At 39.8% G+C, this 14,336-nt stretch overlaps 3 long non-coding RNA genes across 3 annotated transcripts in view; 1 reads left to right on the top strand and 2 right to left on the bottom strand.

Moving 5' to 3' along the window:
* The window catches only part of LOC149650750 (uncharacterized), a 35,528-nt gene extending 26,190 nt beyond the window's left edge, over positions 1 to 9,338 (bottom strand). The window contains exons 1-2 of the long non-coding RNA XR_016370949.1: positions 9,111 to 9,338; positions 8,734 to 9,035 (exon numbers count right to left, since the gene is read on the bottom strand). This is a non-coding gene — a long non-coding RNA (uncharacterized LOC149650750). The remainder of the gene's footprint in view (positions 1 to 8,733; positions 9,036 to 9,110) is intronic.
* Positions 6,309 to 14,336, top strand: part of LOC149650744 (uncharacterized) — a 121,479-nt gene continuing 113,451 nt past the window's right edge. Inside the window, exon 1 of the long non-coding RNA XR_016370950.1 lies at positions 6,309 to 6,530. This is a non-coding gene — a long non-coding RNA (uncharacterized LOC149650744). The remainder of the gene's footprint in view (positions 6,531 to 14,336) is intronic.
* LOC149650749 (uncharacterized) lies at positions 12,152 to 12,991 on the bottom strand. Its single transcript, XR_016370855.1, has 2 exons — positions 12,597 to 12,991; positions 12,152 to 12,467 (listed from the first exon to the last, which is right to left on the bottom strand). It is a non-coding gene; the product is annotated as an uncharacterized LOC149650749 (long non-coding RNA).

The raw sequence follows: 14,336 nt of genomic DNA, 5'->3' as shown, positions 1-14,336 counted from the left end.
TGCTTTTAGGCTTTTCAACAACGTTTCATGCCTAATTTACCGCAGCTTCCTTTGATCTTAGGCTAAGGTTGTTTAACCCATTAATCAACCTGTTGTCATCTTAAGTTAGTAATTTAGAATTTTCAAATTGTTCGCGACAATGTTGTAACCGATGCGAAAAGTAAAGCATCAAAAGTTCAAAACGATTCTGGACTTAGTGATTTAAAAATAAGACCATTTGTTCATAAGATATGTTTCATAAGTTTGTCACTGGTTAGTGAGAGCTTGTCATGAAGTGACGTAAGTCATAGAGGAGCTGTCCAAGGCTTAGTAATGCAGACTAAATAGGAAGATTGAAGTCCTGCAAAAATAACCGAGTGTAGTACTTCAATTCTCGCTTGTCTTTCTCAAATTAGCTTTCAGTAAGTCTCTAGCATTATAAACTTATGATTAGCCTAGGTAATCAAAGCATTTTGTACGGTAGCATTGTTGGAATGTTAAAGTAATTAATTGTTAATATTGAAGATAATTTCAAACCGGAATCTAACTACGCCTAACTACTATTAATTTGTGAGAAAAAAAAACTTGTTTGTAATGATGGTTGGTTTATTTTCATTTTTGGATAAAATATTATAAAAAAAAACGCAATATAGAATGAGAGACACTGTTTTAATTGTTATTAGGTATTCAGCTTTTTTTTTATTATCTCACCCGTTACGACGTTTCCTATGTAGGATTGAATAGGCCATAGTTACAAGGACTGAATTTCAAATATTTTTAGCCAAAGGGCAGCAGTTCCCTTCCCCTGTGTTATTTTTTTTCTAATAGTTTCCGCTCATTTAGCATCATATTTAACTCGATCACGTACGCTTAACGTTTGAACCCTGACCTAAACTCTCCTCCTCTTTGCCGCCGCGTTTGACTCTTATGGCGCTATACTTGTTAAGTATACATCATCCTCATGCAGCCATAACGAAAGTAATACAAATAAGGATATGTACGCTGTTGTAGTGCGTTGGAAAAGCAACAAAGAATTAAATTTTATCGTGACCCCAAGCGTGTAGTGTACAGGGTGTTCCGAAAAAAGGTGGTAGGACCAACGCCTGGGCGTCATTGAGTCCAACGTGGTCTATGATTGGAATACAAGGCTTATTTAATTAAGGCGTCATCTCTAAAGCACTCTAATCATAATTAACAAAGAGTGGCGTTCACTTAGGGCAAACGAATACAGAATCATGAAAGAGAAGTCACCCAAAAATCTCCCATCGTTGGCGCAGATGTGCTAGTGCGCAATTTTCTGACGCATCGACATCTGACGACGTTAAATCACAAGTTCATATAATATGTTCCGTAAGTTTGTCAATGGTTACAAACTGGAGCTTGTCCTGAAGTGACGTAGGTGAAGGTAAAGCGACGCCTGGTGAGGCGCTGTCTAAGGCTTAGTACGCACAAAATTGGAAGATGGACTGCAAAACCAAAATTCTCGCTCGTCGTAGTCGAACTAGCTCTCAGTAAGCCTACTCATGGAACATATCTTATAAATTTATGGTATTATACAGTACTCAATCTTCTTGGAACACGTTAATTTCATTTTCTTTACCTCCGTAAGCGGTTTATAAGATGGTGCAACTATGGTTTATAAGAAGAAAGAGACAACTTGTTTCTTTTTTATACATAGTGCGGCGTGGATATGGGTGTACTTCCTCTAGGGTCCGATGAAGCGTGAATCAAACCCCCGAATAAAATTAATAATAAAAAATGAAATCGGCTCAATATATACCTAGGCCTAGTGAGAGGGTCTTTTAACAAAAACATTTGCTCGAACATTGTTTTTACAATGTCCTACAAGGATTTCTTATGCTAGAACGCGTGCAGGAGCACCGATAATATCTGCCATACACTTTTATCGCTATTACTACGTGATAGATAGTCTAACAGGACAATGTATATATATATTTCCAGCGTCCCCTGGTGAGAGGACAAACGAAACATCGCGTGATATACTGGACTGGTGGTCTTAGATCAGGTTTAGCGACAACGCGACGATATGCCTAATGAAATTACACCGGCCCCTGTATACATAGTGTTAAAACTGGTAAAGGAAAAGTAGTTCCTAAGCAATAATAGATATAGTGACTTAGCAACTAGGCCCTGACTGGCTTCGAAGGGTCAAGCCGTATATCTAAATCCTGGACACGCGTTCTCTACGTTATTAATTTCGCCCGCTGCCCCTATGTGGTCCACTAACTCCACTTTGTCTTTATATTGATTATTTTTGACACTATTTTTTCCCAAATATCTTGTAATATTAGATATCCCGCCGCTTCACAATCCTGTTAGATGTTACGCGAGATTACTTCCGTTCCATGTTTGAACATTTCGTGCAAATAGTTATTTTAAATCTAATTAGTCGCTGTAATTAAGAGTGTTTGATTAAATAATCAAATTGAGACTGTTAAAAGTTGCAACACGTTTTGCAGGATTCCAATAGTTATTTTAAATCTAATTAGTTGCTTTAATTAAGCGTGTTTAATTATATAATCAAATTGAGACTGTTAAAAGTTGCAACACATTTTGCAGGATTCAAATTTGTAATACTAGCTAAATTCTTTATAATAAAATCGTATTTTGACGAATTACAATGACAGTTCTTTTATTTTTATAGTCACTTGAAGTTTAGTGAAGTGAACTGAATTGTATTGTTTAGACTTTATATTTATATTTACATAAAAGCATATTCCTTGATATTCCCTAATTCTGCTGTTTTTTTTGTATTCAATAACCCTATTATATTAAGTTCCATTTCAATCGAAGCTTTTAGTACGTAACATAAATAACGATAAAATATTAAGATTTCTACTCCTGCCACTGTTTACTACTCCCAATTTTTTTTTTTAATACGGTGACCGTTATATCATCCCCCCTTCCACCCCCTTCTTCCTCAGAACGAGAAGCTTGCCTGCACTATATTATGGGAAGATCACAAACGTCAATTAACGTAAGAATTTAAATATTTCTTTAATCACGTTTAAATCCTGGTTAACTACCTAAAGTTTTGAACAACATATGGCTAAACTATTCAGGAACGTGATACGATAAATATATGAGCTTAGTTTTAAAGTAAAACAAAAAAGTTTTTATTGTTATAATTAAATGATGTAATACGAAGACAATGAGACCGAGGGTTAAGAAACGCAACTTTTATCCGCGTAAAGTCACGCCGTCGGCTTCAGCCCCGGTCGTCGTTACGATATGGATGCATCGTGCACCATTATGTTTCGTGACCCGTGAAGAAAAATGGTCAAATGTCTTTTGAAAAGGATCAAGGTAAGTGTCAAATCTTTCATTAAATGATCCTTAAAGTATTGGGAAATAGGATATATGTTTTCAATCGTAGTCAATTTACAAGATTGAGTTTTTTAAAGCTGTGTAAGGTAGACTCAGCTGTAGTCTCGCATATTATGCTATGGGCATGGATAGACATTAGGGACTCGCGATGGAGGGAAGCCTATGTAGTTTTCGATAACCTTCGAACACAAAAATATATAAATGAAAATCAAATTAATTTTAATTTAATAATTTTAAAACTTTTATAAAATTATGACATATTATTTCATTTTCTAATAATAATACGCGCCTTTAACAACATAATTACATAGATATATATATAAAAGTTTGCGCCCCCCCCCTATTTTTTTATTTTAAATTGCTATCATGATCTTTTGTTGAAATAATGGAATTAATTTTAATTTCAGCTCGTTATTTGACTGAATGACGTCATGATTGAAATTTTTGGAAGGGCCACGTTGGCCATCGCCGAGGTATCAAGATTTTTGGCGGCGGGAACCATATTACGTTCTGACCATATGAAAATAAGATGACCATGGTTCCCGAACGCGGTATTCTTAAATCAGCCTGCTCAAACTTTGAACTGGGTGTGACCTTTGACTTTGTAGTGGTTACTTTTGAATTTGACGATCATCTCCTTCGAACTTTGTGTCAACTTATAGTGATGTGTTTGAACTTTGTTACCTACTTGGAACTTCGAACTTATTACCTACAAGAAACTTTGTGTGAACTTTGAACTTTCGCGACGCGTTTAGAACATTCTTCTTTGAACTTGACGCGATTTACGGTTATCTGCGAGTTCATCGGAATACAAAAACAAAGGAAAGCGAGTGAGTACAAAATGTTGCGCGCGCATTAACAAATTTTCAGGTAAATGCGAGCGCTGCGCTCTTACATTTGTAGGCCAAAGCTCTAACTGCGTCCCTTAGTCCTTAACCCTTGTAGGCCAAAGCGCCAACTGTGTCCCTTAGTCCTTAAACCTTGTAGGCCAAAGCGCCAACTGCGTCCCTTAGTCCTTAAACCTTGTAGGCCAAAGCGCCAACTGCGTCCCTTAGTCCTTAACCCTTTAAGTTCATGGTGGTGCGTTCCATACCCTGATCGGAAAATCTGGAGGTCAAATGAAGACCATCGCAACCTTGGAACATTTTAAAGTAAGTAAATAGTCATTTACGCTTCGTACGCATTAGCTTGTTTTGAAGCATGGCGTAGGTACGCGTTTTCCCGCGCAAATAGAGTCGGCAGATGTCGCTATGGCCGTAACGCAAACTTTGGCGGGAATTTTCAAACGCATACGCTACACAACGTTTCAAAACGGGGTTATGCGTAGTAAGTTTTAATTCTAATGGGTTCAAAATACGTCAGGAAATTTAAAGAGGGGTTCAAAATACGTCAGGAAATTTAAAGAGGGGTTCAAAATACGTCAGGAAATTTATAGAGGGGTTCAAAATACGTCAGGAAATTTAAAGAGGGTTTCAAAATACGTCAGGAAATTTAAAGAGGGGTTCAAAATACGTCAGGAAATTTAAAGAGGGGTTCAAAATACGTCAGGAAATTTAAAGAGGGGTTCAAAATACGTCAGGAAATTTAAAGAGGGGTTCAAAATACGTCAGGAAATTTATAGAGGGGTTCAAAATACGTCAGGAAATTTAAAGAGGGGTTCAAAATACGTCAGGAAATTTATAGAGGGGTTCAAAATACGTCAGGAAATTTATAGAGGGGTTCAAAATACGTCAGGAAATTTAAAGAGGGGTTCAAAATACGTCAGGAAATTTATAGAAGGGTTCAAAATACGCCAGGAAATTTATAGAGGGGTTCAAAATACGTCAGGAAATTTATAGAGGGGTTCAAAATACGTCAGGAAATTTATAGAGGGGTTCAAAATACGTCAGGAAATTTAAAGAGGGGTTCAAAATACGTCAGGAAATTTAAAGAGGGGTTCAAAGTACGTCAGGAAATTTAAAGAGGGGTTCAAATACGTCAGGAAATTTAAAGAGGGGTTCAAAATACGTCAGGAAATTTAAAGAGGGGTTCAAAATACGTCAGGAAATTTAAAGAGGGGTTCAAAATACGTCAGGAAATTTATAGAGGGGTTCAAAATACGTCAGGAAATTTATAGAGGGGTTCAAAATACGTCAGGAAATTTAAAGAGGGGTTCAAAATACGTCAGGAAATTTAAAGAGGGGTTCAAAATACGTCAGGAAATTTAAAGAGGGGTTCAAAATACGTCAGGAAATTTATAGAGGGGTTCAAAATACGTCAGGAAATTTAAAGAGGGGTTCAAAATACGTCAGGAAATTTAAAGAGGGGTTCAAAATACGTCAGGAAATTTAAAGAGGGGTTCAAAGTACGTCAGGAAATTAAAAGAGGGGTTCAAAGTACGTCAGGAAATTTAAAGAGGGGTTCAAAATACGTCAGGAAATTTAAAGAGGGGTTCAAAATACGTCAGGAAATTTAAAGAGGGGTTCAAAATACGTCAGGAAATTTAAAGAGGGGTTCAAAATACGTCAGGAAATTTAAAGAGGGGTTCAAAATACGTCAGGAAATTTAAAGAGGGGTTCAAAATACGTCAGGAAATTTAAAGAGGGGTTCAAAGTTCGTCAGGAAATTTAAAAATGGTCCAAAAAGGTGCTTTAATGCAATGACTTTGTTTCAAAACCTAATTTCCTGAAGATTAGGCTTGATTACAACAAATAGTATTATTTAAAGGGAAAAACCTGTAAAAGTCATAGAATTTGAATGAGAAATTTTGTGCCAATCCTGTTTATGTTATTTTATCAATTTGCTTGTAATTTTTTTTGGCATATCCCATGGGGCCCTTTTGATAATCCTACATCAATTCGTTTGTCACACTTCTTGTTCCTAATATTTTGGGCCCAAAAAAATAATCCCTAAAGGGCCTAGAGGGATTATTCACGGCAGACCCTGGATATCTTTCGCCCTGATCTTAAAGGAAACCCCGACTTCTTTCATTGTAGCTTAATATGGATTGATGGACAGCCGTGAACCTGAGTGACACCACTGGCTCCCTTCAATGGGACCCGTGCTTTGCCCCTTTAAGCGAGAGCATCCGCCGTTGGCGACAACCTAACTTGGCAATTGTACTTCGGGAATGAACTTACTGACCACGGGTATTTTCGTACTTGCAAGATGACTCGTGGATATCACGAAGGGAAACAAGCTCAGCATAATGGAGTAATGATACGGTAGGAAATTTTTTATATTGGAAATGCAGGTAGGGTGGGATTTTCGGCTTGGACAACTGGTCACATGGATCTTTCAGAATTGTTAGGGTTTTGCCGCGTTGGTTTACTACTCAAGTTACTGGTTCTTTAGCATCACGTGGTCTAAGAGGTTTTTAAGGTACCGATTCTTTAGGGTCACGTGGTGTAGGCTTTTTAGGTATCGATCTTAGGGTCACTTGGTGTAAGGGCTTTTTAAGGTACTGATTCATCAGGGTCACGTGATCTTAGGGTTTTTACGGAACTGATTCGTCAGGGTCACGTGATATTAGGGTTTTTAAGGTACTGGTTCATCAGGGTCACGTGATCTTAGGGTTTTTACCGAACTGATTCATCCGGGTCACGTGATCTTAGGGTTTTTACGGAACTGGTTCATCAGGGTCACGTGATCTTAGGGTTTTTAAGGTACTGGTTCATCAGGGTCACGTGATCTTAGGGTTTTTAAGGTACTGATTCATCAGGGTCACGTGATCTTAGGGTTTTTAAGGTACTGATTCATCAGGGTCACGTGGTCTTAGGGTTTTTAAGGTACTGATTCATCAGGGTCACGTGGTCTTAGGGTTTTTACGGAACCGATTCATCAGGGTCACGTGATCTTAGGGTTTTTAAGGTACTGATTCATCAGGGTCACGTGGTCTTAGGGTTTTTACGGAACCGATTCATCAGGGTCACGTGATCTTAGGGTTTTTAAGGTACTGATTCATCAGGGTCACGTGATCTTAGGGTTTTTAAGGTACTGATTCATCAGGGTCACGTGATCTAAGGGTTTTTAAGGTACTGATTCATCAGGGTCACGTGATCTAAGGGTTTTTAAGGTACTGATTCATCAGGGTCACGTGATCTAAGGGTTTTTAAGGTACTGATTCATCAGGGTTACGTAATCTAAGGGCTTTTTATGCTACTGATCCACCAGGGTCACCTGTTTTAAGAACGTATTTACCCATGCGCAAATGCGCGCTGAATTTATGTAGTCCCACCACGTACGATTCGAATCCAAGGCTTAATTCGTCCATAAATATGGTTAGAATATAAACTTCCCCCATCATGTAGAACGCGGATCGTGATAACATCGACTTGAAAAGGCTATAGCACCCAAAAAATGGGGGGTTATTGTTAGGGTATCACACCGCTCGGGATTGGAAAGTTCCGATTTCATTGTGCATGTGGCACACCGGGTTTATTTTCTTTCTTCGAATCTGGTCAGCTTGAAAAGGCGGGAGCTCTTTTTTTGCGCCAAAGGTTTTTGGGTGTTCAAAGCCGGAGAATTAAAGTCGATCCCCAATTTGGCACACCGCCGATATTTGACGCTCGAATAACCGCGCCAACCATGATGGTGCTGCTGTGATATCAACTGCTATGAGTGACACTTTTAAGTCATACGTTAGCCCCCCCCCCGTATTTTGGTGTTGCTATCGTTTCAAATGACGGACAGTTTGGTAGATTATTTAGGTGATAAGATTTATTGTATTAAAATACGTGTAATCCGATGTGTAAGCCGTGATTTTAGGTCTATTTTGATCTACTGATTCGGGTTTAAAAGCGATATGTGTTGTGTAGGAGGTTGATGCCGGTTTTCGGACGAACAATAATAGATTATAGTTTAGGGTACTAATTTATTACTCATTAATATTTGAAATTAAGTATTTGTGAAGGATAATTTGTTTTAAGTATGGCAGGTAGTTGGGTCTCATAAAAAAATTGCTGATTTTATACTCCCTTTAAGGCGCGATAAGTAGCTGTTAACCGGAAGTCTTACATTGAGGCTTTTTTCGAGGGGTTGCGCGGCCGAGATATCTTTAAAAGTTGATTTGTCGTACACGAGATGTAACATTTAGTTTTCGAATGTCGCTTTTATAAGTAGCCTTGTAAACTTTTCTTTCTGTCAAATGTCACGCACCTTTTTTTTCTTTGGGAAGAAAAACGTTTGGGAAAGAAAAAAAAAAAACACGAAAATATATTTTTCAATCCCATGTTCGACACGGTCAGGGGACAACCTGAGCGATTTTCCCGCCAAAAGAGGGACCAAGCGGAATTATAAAATACTTTCCTTTAGGCTACACCTCGGGTATGTCGCGGAATTTCCCGAATCAGTTCAAAGTTCATACGCGATGGATAGGTTAAACTTTGACCCCCTAACATGGATTTTTTTTTTGAATTTATTACTTACCTTACTCTAATTACGAAGATATGATTTACTGGTAAAATTAACGTGGCTAGGGCCGAGATACATCTGTTAACCCAACTTTCTACATTAACTTTACAACACTGTATTCGTGGCTTAGCTTGCACGTGATCTTTGCATTTATTAGGCCGTTCCGTTTTCATCGCTTGTAGTTTAAGTTTTTATTGGATTTATGCGTTCTGAGTTTAAGCCTTGGCGCTATAAGGACAGGACATGACAGGCTGTTGGCGGTTTTTAAAAAGGTGACATCTGTCCGTGTTTGCACGTCGCCTTCAACTATAGGTCCGCTTTGGATCCGACAATTTGAATGACTTAGCATAGCAATCGAAGATTATGGATTAACAAAACGCCTTGACACCTACCTTTTCCCCATACATAGTTATCCTACTCACGTTGAATTTCAATTCCGGTAACGTCCGTCCGTCGATGGTAAAATGGTAGCACCCCGCATTTTTTCCATCTTGTACGACAAAATTTCAAATACTTACCCCAAAGTCGATTTGTCCCATCGCGTATCGTGTCTTCCAACCTGGTTCTTGTTGCAACCGTCTTATGCAATTGTCGTTCTTGTCCTGACTTGATTATTTAACCGCTTTACCTATAATGAAACTGAAACCGTAATAGACCATTTAGGAAATTATATACAGAGAAACCAACGCACAGGGGGGGGAGGCCACCAATGGGGTATTCTCCCTCGCGCCAAGAAGGAACGCCAGATGGAGTTCACCCGAGGTCCCGAGTTTATTACACGCGAGAGGCTAGCCAAGTAGCACTGCCTCTAGCGGCGTATGCCTCGCCCCTGTATGTTGTTTTCCTTGCATATAATTTCCGAAAATGTCGCCAAGGGGACAAGTCCAATGACCAGTAAATTATTTTAAACACTATTGGTCACTGGTCCCATGGGCTAGACTTATTTCCCAGACTGAACCAAAACATCCTTATGCCACTATACTAATTTGAGCGTAGATGCAACACTAATTCATTTATTTACGTATCTTTAACGCGTCTTCTTGTTTAAAAGCGCAATTTCTACTGTATCTGTATTTCTTTTGGGGTAGGCATGCAGTCACGGAAGCTTTTGACAAGAATGAGCTGGGAAATTGGTCTCTTGGTCGAAGCGCAAAAGGGATTTGTAATCTACAGTGCAGGCATAAAAGTTTCGGGGGAATGAAGGAGGTTTCCATGTTTATTGATGAAAAGAGCGTTTTGCCCCGTTGGAATATTAAAATCCTTTGCCGTCCCGGGCCTCTTTAAATCCCTTGAATAAACAGTCGAGGCGGCGCGCAAAGTTTCCTTCAGGTCCCTCGCTTCTTCCCCCCTTCATGGCCATGATTAGCTATTGCAGGCTAGCTCCCTTGGCAACCCGTTGAGTTGCCTCGCACGCTATCTTCAATATAAATCGTAATAACAGACTTGCACAATGGTAACAACAGTCGAAAATACTGATTAGATTGTGTGCTATTTTCATTTGAGACCGCTGGAAATGGAATATAATCCTTAATGAAAGGGTTGCAATTAAAAAGGGATTGTTCGTAGGGAGATTTGTTTATTGCTATTTGAGGGAAATAGTAAAGGGGGTTGTATTGTATCAGGGAAAACCCGAAAATCAGGGAAAATAACCATGGCATTTGAATCTGTAATTTTGAAGAAATACTGTTGTAGTTGTTCTTATATCATGACCATGTAAGCATATCCCATTGGTATAACATCCCCCTCTCCCCCTCATAACACGTAGTACGTGATATACGAAACAAGCAGTTATAAGGTTCAAAGGTCATTTCCTTTACGCGCGGAAAACATGAAAGAACGGACCTTGGTCTCGCTGCTCGCAACTATAGTACCATGCATGCCCTTCCGCAAGTTTCCGAGCTAGTCTTCTTCCATTGTGTATCGCATCGTCGTTAACGAGATGGAAAACCAGACTTATACACCGTATTTCCGTATTTTGAAAATTTATAAATACTCGACGATGGTCTTCATGCATTATCCGATCGACGGCGCAAAATTTACAAGGAGTTACATTTCCCGCGCGTTCCCACGCTTGCGCATTGTTGCCACGAGCGCACATTCACTCTCCGATATTAAAAAGTGGCAGTGACGATGACGCGTCCGCCACTAACGAAGTGTACTATACGCGTGCCACGTGTTCCCCTTCTCCGCAAATAGGCTCTCGGGAAGAAAACACACGTGCTAGCTAGCTAGCTCCCGCCCGGGATGTCCTTTCTCCTACGTAGTAAGTACTACGGTACATGGACGAACGCCGCTCGTCAAAGTGTCCCATGAAGCTCGACGTTTAAAGGCAGTTCCTCATTTCTCATTATAATGACATTGAACATCTTCTGGCAATAAGTTCAGTTTCCTGCGGTGCGTGGGTCCCAAGTATAATGGGACTCGTGCCTTACCATATTTCAGGGGGTGTAACCTTAAGGCTCATAAATACAATTATTACGCTTGTCAGTATTTGCGGTGTTAGTAATTTCTTAGTGTATCCAATTAAATTGTCGTATTGCAATTTTAACATTAATTCTATAAATTTTTGTAATTGCAATTTTTAGTTAGGAAATATAACCAACGAGTAGAAAAGCAGGATGCGCGTCTTAGTGGATAAGACGCGTAGGTCAATAGGTCAGGTTAAGATTTAGGGTAGTTGTAGGTAAAGGCCGCCTTTAACAGTTGATAATGTCATGTGATTAGTTAATACGGTCGGTTGTGTTCATTGGCAACTCATCCGGCATTTCATAACATATTTTTCAAGACAATTCAAATCCGAATACGAATGCCATTTTTGACACAGTGTAACAGGAAATGGATTCGTTACTTATTTGGGTACAAAAGTAGGGCGTTCGCCTTACTTAGATTGTAATGGTACTTGTATAGTCGGTCCCTTGTAGGGAAACTCTTTTGAAAGATAGCTTCCGAAGCGGTGGGGGGAGGAGGCGGCAGGCGGTTAAATCCCCACGGCCACCCCCGTCACTTAGCGCGAAGTGCCCCCACGATGCCCTCCGGGCGGATGATAGAGGAGGCGCGATGGAATCCCACTATCAAATCCCTCTTGGCGTCAACCACCCATTCCGTTTTCCCCTTTTAACAGTCCATCTTCCTCCGCGGGAGGAGGAACTAAGTCCACCCATTCGAAAATTAACCTGGTAAATCCATTAGTGGATTAGCGGGATTAAACGCATTATGGCCTTAGCTCGGAGGCATTAAGCGATTATACGGAGAGCGATCTTCATTCTATCATTCGGAGCTGATGCCTACCTCTCCGCTCTGCTCCGCTCCTCCATCAGATACCAAACTGCGGGATAAGTCAGAAGGCAGATGCGGAAGCGATGCACGGAGTTAACTAATTGACATATCCTATATGCTAACGAACCGGGGAGATGCAATTCTATTAGGGATAGGCTTTAGATTTATTTATAGTTTATTTATAGATAATATAAATGACCTTATCGCTATTGTTATTGTTACAATTATTATTGGCCGTGAATCAACAGGTCAGAGCGAGTCTTATTTAAATTCGGCCATGAATTGAAGTATAGTTCGATGTCTTATTTGTTGTAATGGTCGGCGTTGCAAAGTTCTGCACTCCTGGAAGTCCTGGACCAATCAGTTAAATGATTCAGAGGGATGAACAAAGTTTAATGTTCTGTGAGGTCAGGTAATGTTAGGTTTGGTTTGGTCACGTTGGGTTTGGCTCAGTCACATTGTTCTGACTTTCTCTACAAATAATTAAAATGAATTAGGGAAAAATATTTTAAAATTATCAGGGAAAGACAGCTGAAACACGGGAAATTTTATATTGAAAATCTGTGGCATGCAAATTTGGAGAAAAGGCAAATATACTGTACATATCATCAAGCAATCTTTCTTTCCTTTTTCTGTTCTTTTTTTCTTGCCACTGTAAAAAAAAATATCGGCAATTGACTAGAAAGTGGGTGAAGGAAAGAGACCGCCGCGTGCCGCTGAGCGTCGTAAATTCGCAGAAGCATTAATCGGACTTGTTAAACAAATCAGAAAAGTCGACCTCTGGTAAAATTCCCGTGTTCTTCTATCCGTCAAAAGGGCCCAAGCGCCGTCGGGTGGTGGTAGTGGTGGTACGCGGCGCTTCCCTTGCTTCTACCCCTTTCTCTATATATACTGGCTTTTAAGAGAGCCCTGAAAATAACGACAAGTAGGACAGAGTGAAGGTGAAAAAGAAACCCTGGAAGGATTGTAGTTAGAGAGCAATGTTCTTCGGAAGGATAAGAGTGTACTTCCAAAAATTTATTTCCTGTTCCAAAAAGGATTGTAGAACGAGAGTATTTAGATTGAGGAGTGGTTAGTTGTTGTATTCGGTTCTAGATACATCTTTGGAGCTACTTCCGGTTTAGACACGTGGTTACCTTTATCTAAATAGCACTCCCAGCTTCCATAGAGGATATGCAGTAATGCAGATAACGTTTTTCAACCAATAATGATGTGTCTTGTACAAAACTTACAAAAGGTAATCACTAGAATCATAACTTGTAAACGGTGACCGAGGCATCAAAATGATGAGTGGACTCTTCAAAATTGATTTAACATAGAACCAACAACCCACACTGTACATCGGTCGTACTATCCTTTGTTGGAAAATCCTGTATTAACACAACAGATTTTGTATGAAGAAAGTTCATAATATTCTGCAGCTTGTACTTGCTCCCTGACTACAACTTACAAGTAAAGGAGGATGGCTGAGATGGGTATTACGAAGGAAGGGCCTTGCAGGGTAAGGCCTGAAATCGGATGAGACTGTAGAAGTGTATAAGAGAGAGAGGGAGAGAGGAAGGGCGGACGCTTTCCACCAAGAGAGAGAGAGAGAGAGAGAAAGAGAGAGAGCGTGGAGGAGACGTTCTAGCTCCTCATGTCGGAGTTAATGTAGTTTCCGTGTCTGACCCGTTCCAATACCGAGAGAACCTCCCCTTCTCTCTCTCTCCTCTCTCTTCTCCCTTTCTCTTCTCTCCTCATCCCGGGCCTCTTTTCATCCCGCGCGCGCTTTCCTCGCCTCTTACAGTCTTATATCGCCTTAACTCTCTCCTTTTCTCCTATGGCTCGGCTTCCCCTCTATAGCTCTGTTACGCTCTCTAACGTTTGCCTTCTCTACTGGAAAGTCGCTCGGCTGTGGCCACCGATATCGAGTCTTGTTCGAATTAGCTGTGCTGCCATTATTCTCTCCTTCTGAATATAATCGTCATTGAAATGTTATCGATTATTTGTTTATTTGTGTACAGGGTGTTTAAAAAAAAAAGGGTGGTGGTGGGGGGACCGGATACAGTGCCAGTGGGGTAGAGGTACATTGTTTATAAGGGTTTTAGGGATGTCCCCTTAATTAAATTAGTATTGTATTTTTATTTATTGTATTCAAGGGGGTCATTCGTAAAACAATCTTATCGTAAATACCACAGAAGTTACATTTTCGATCCATAGAATCCACTGTACTTTGGTCCTACCCCCCATTTTTCTAACACCCTGTACTAAATTTCAGCAAGCGAAAGTTTTGGAGAACCCTGATAAAATATCATCAAAATTCTGATAACTAGGCGATAAAATATCGTCAAAATCCTGATTGA

This window comes from Phalangium opilio, unplaced genomic scaffold, assembly GCF_054372755.1.
Source record: "Phalangium opilio isolate 3A_F unplaced genomic scaffold, DU_Popi_V2 ptg000082l_1, whole genome shotgun sequence".
NCBI classification, from domain to species: Eukaryota; Metazoa; Arthropoda; class Arachnida; order Opiliones; family Phalangiidae; genus Phalangium; species Phalangium opilio.
The sequence above is the reverse complement of the archived record's forward strand: the minus strand, read 5'-3'. Positions and strand labels throughout refer to the sequence as shown.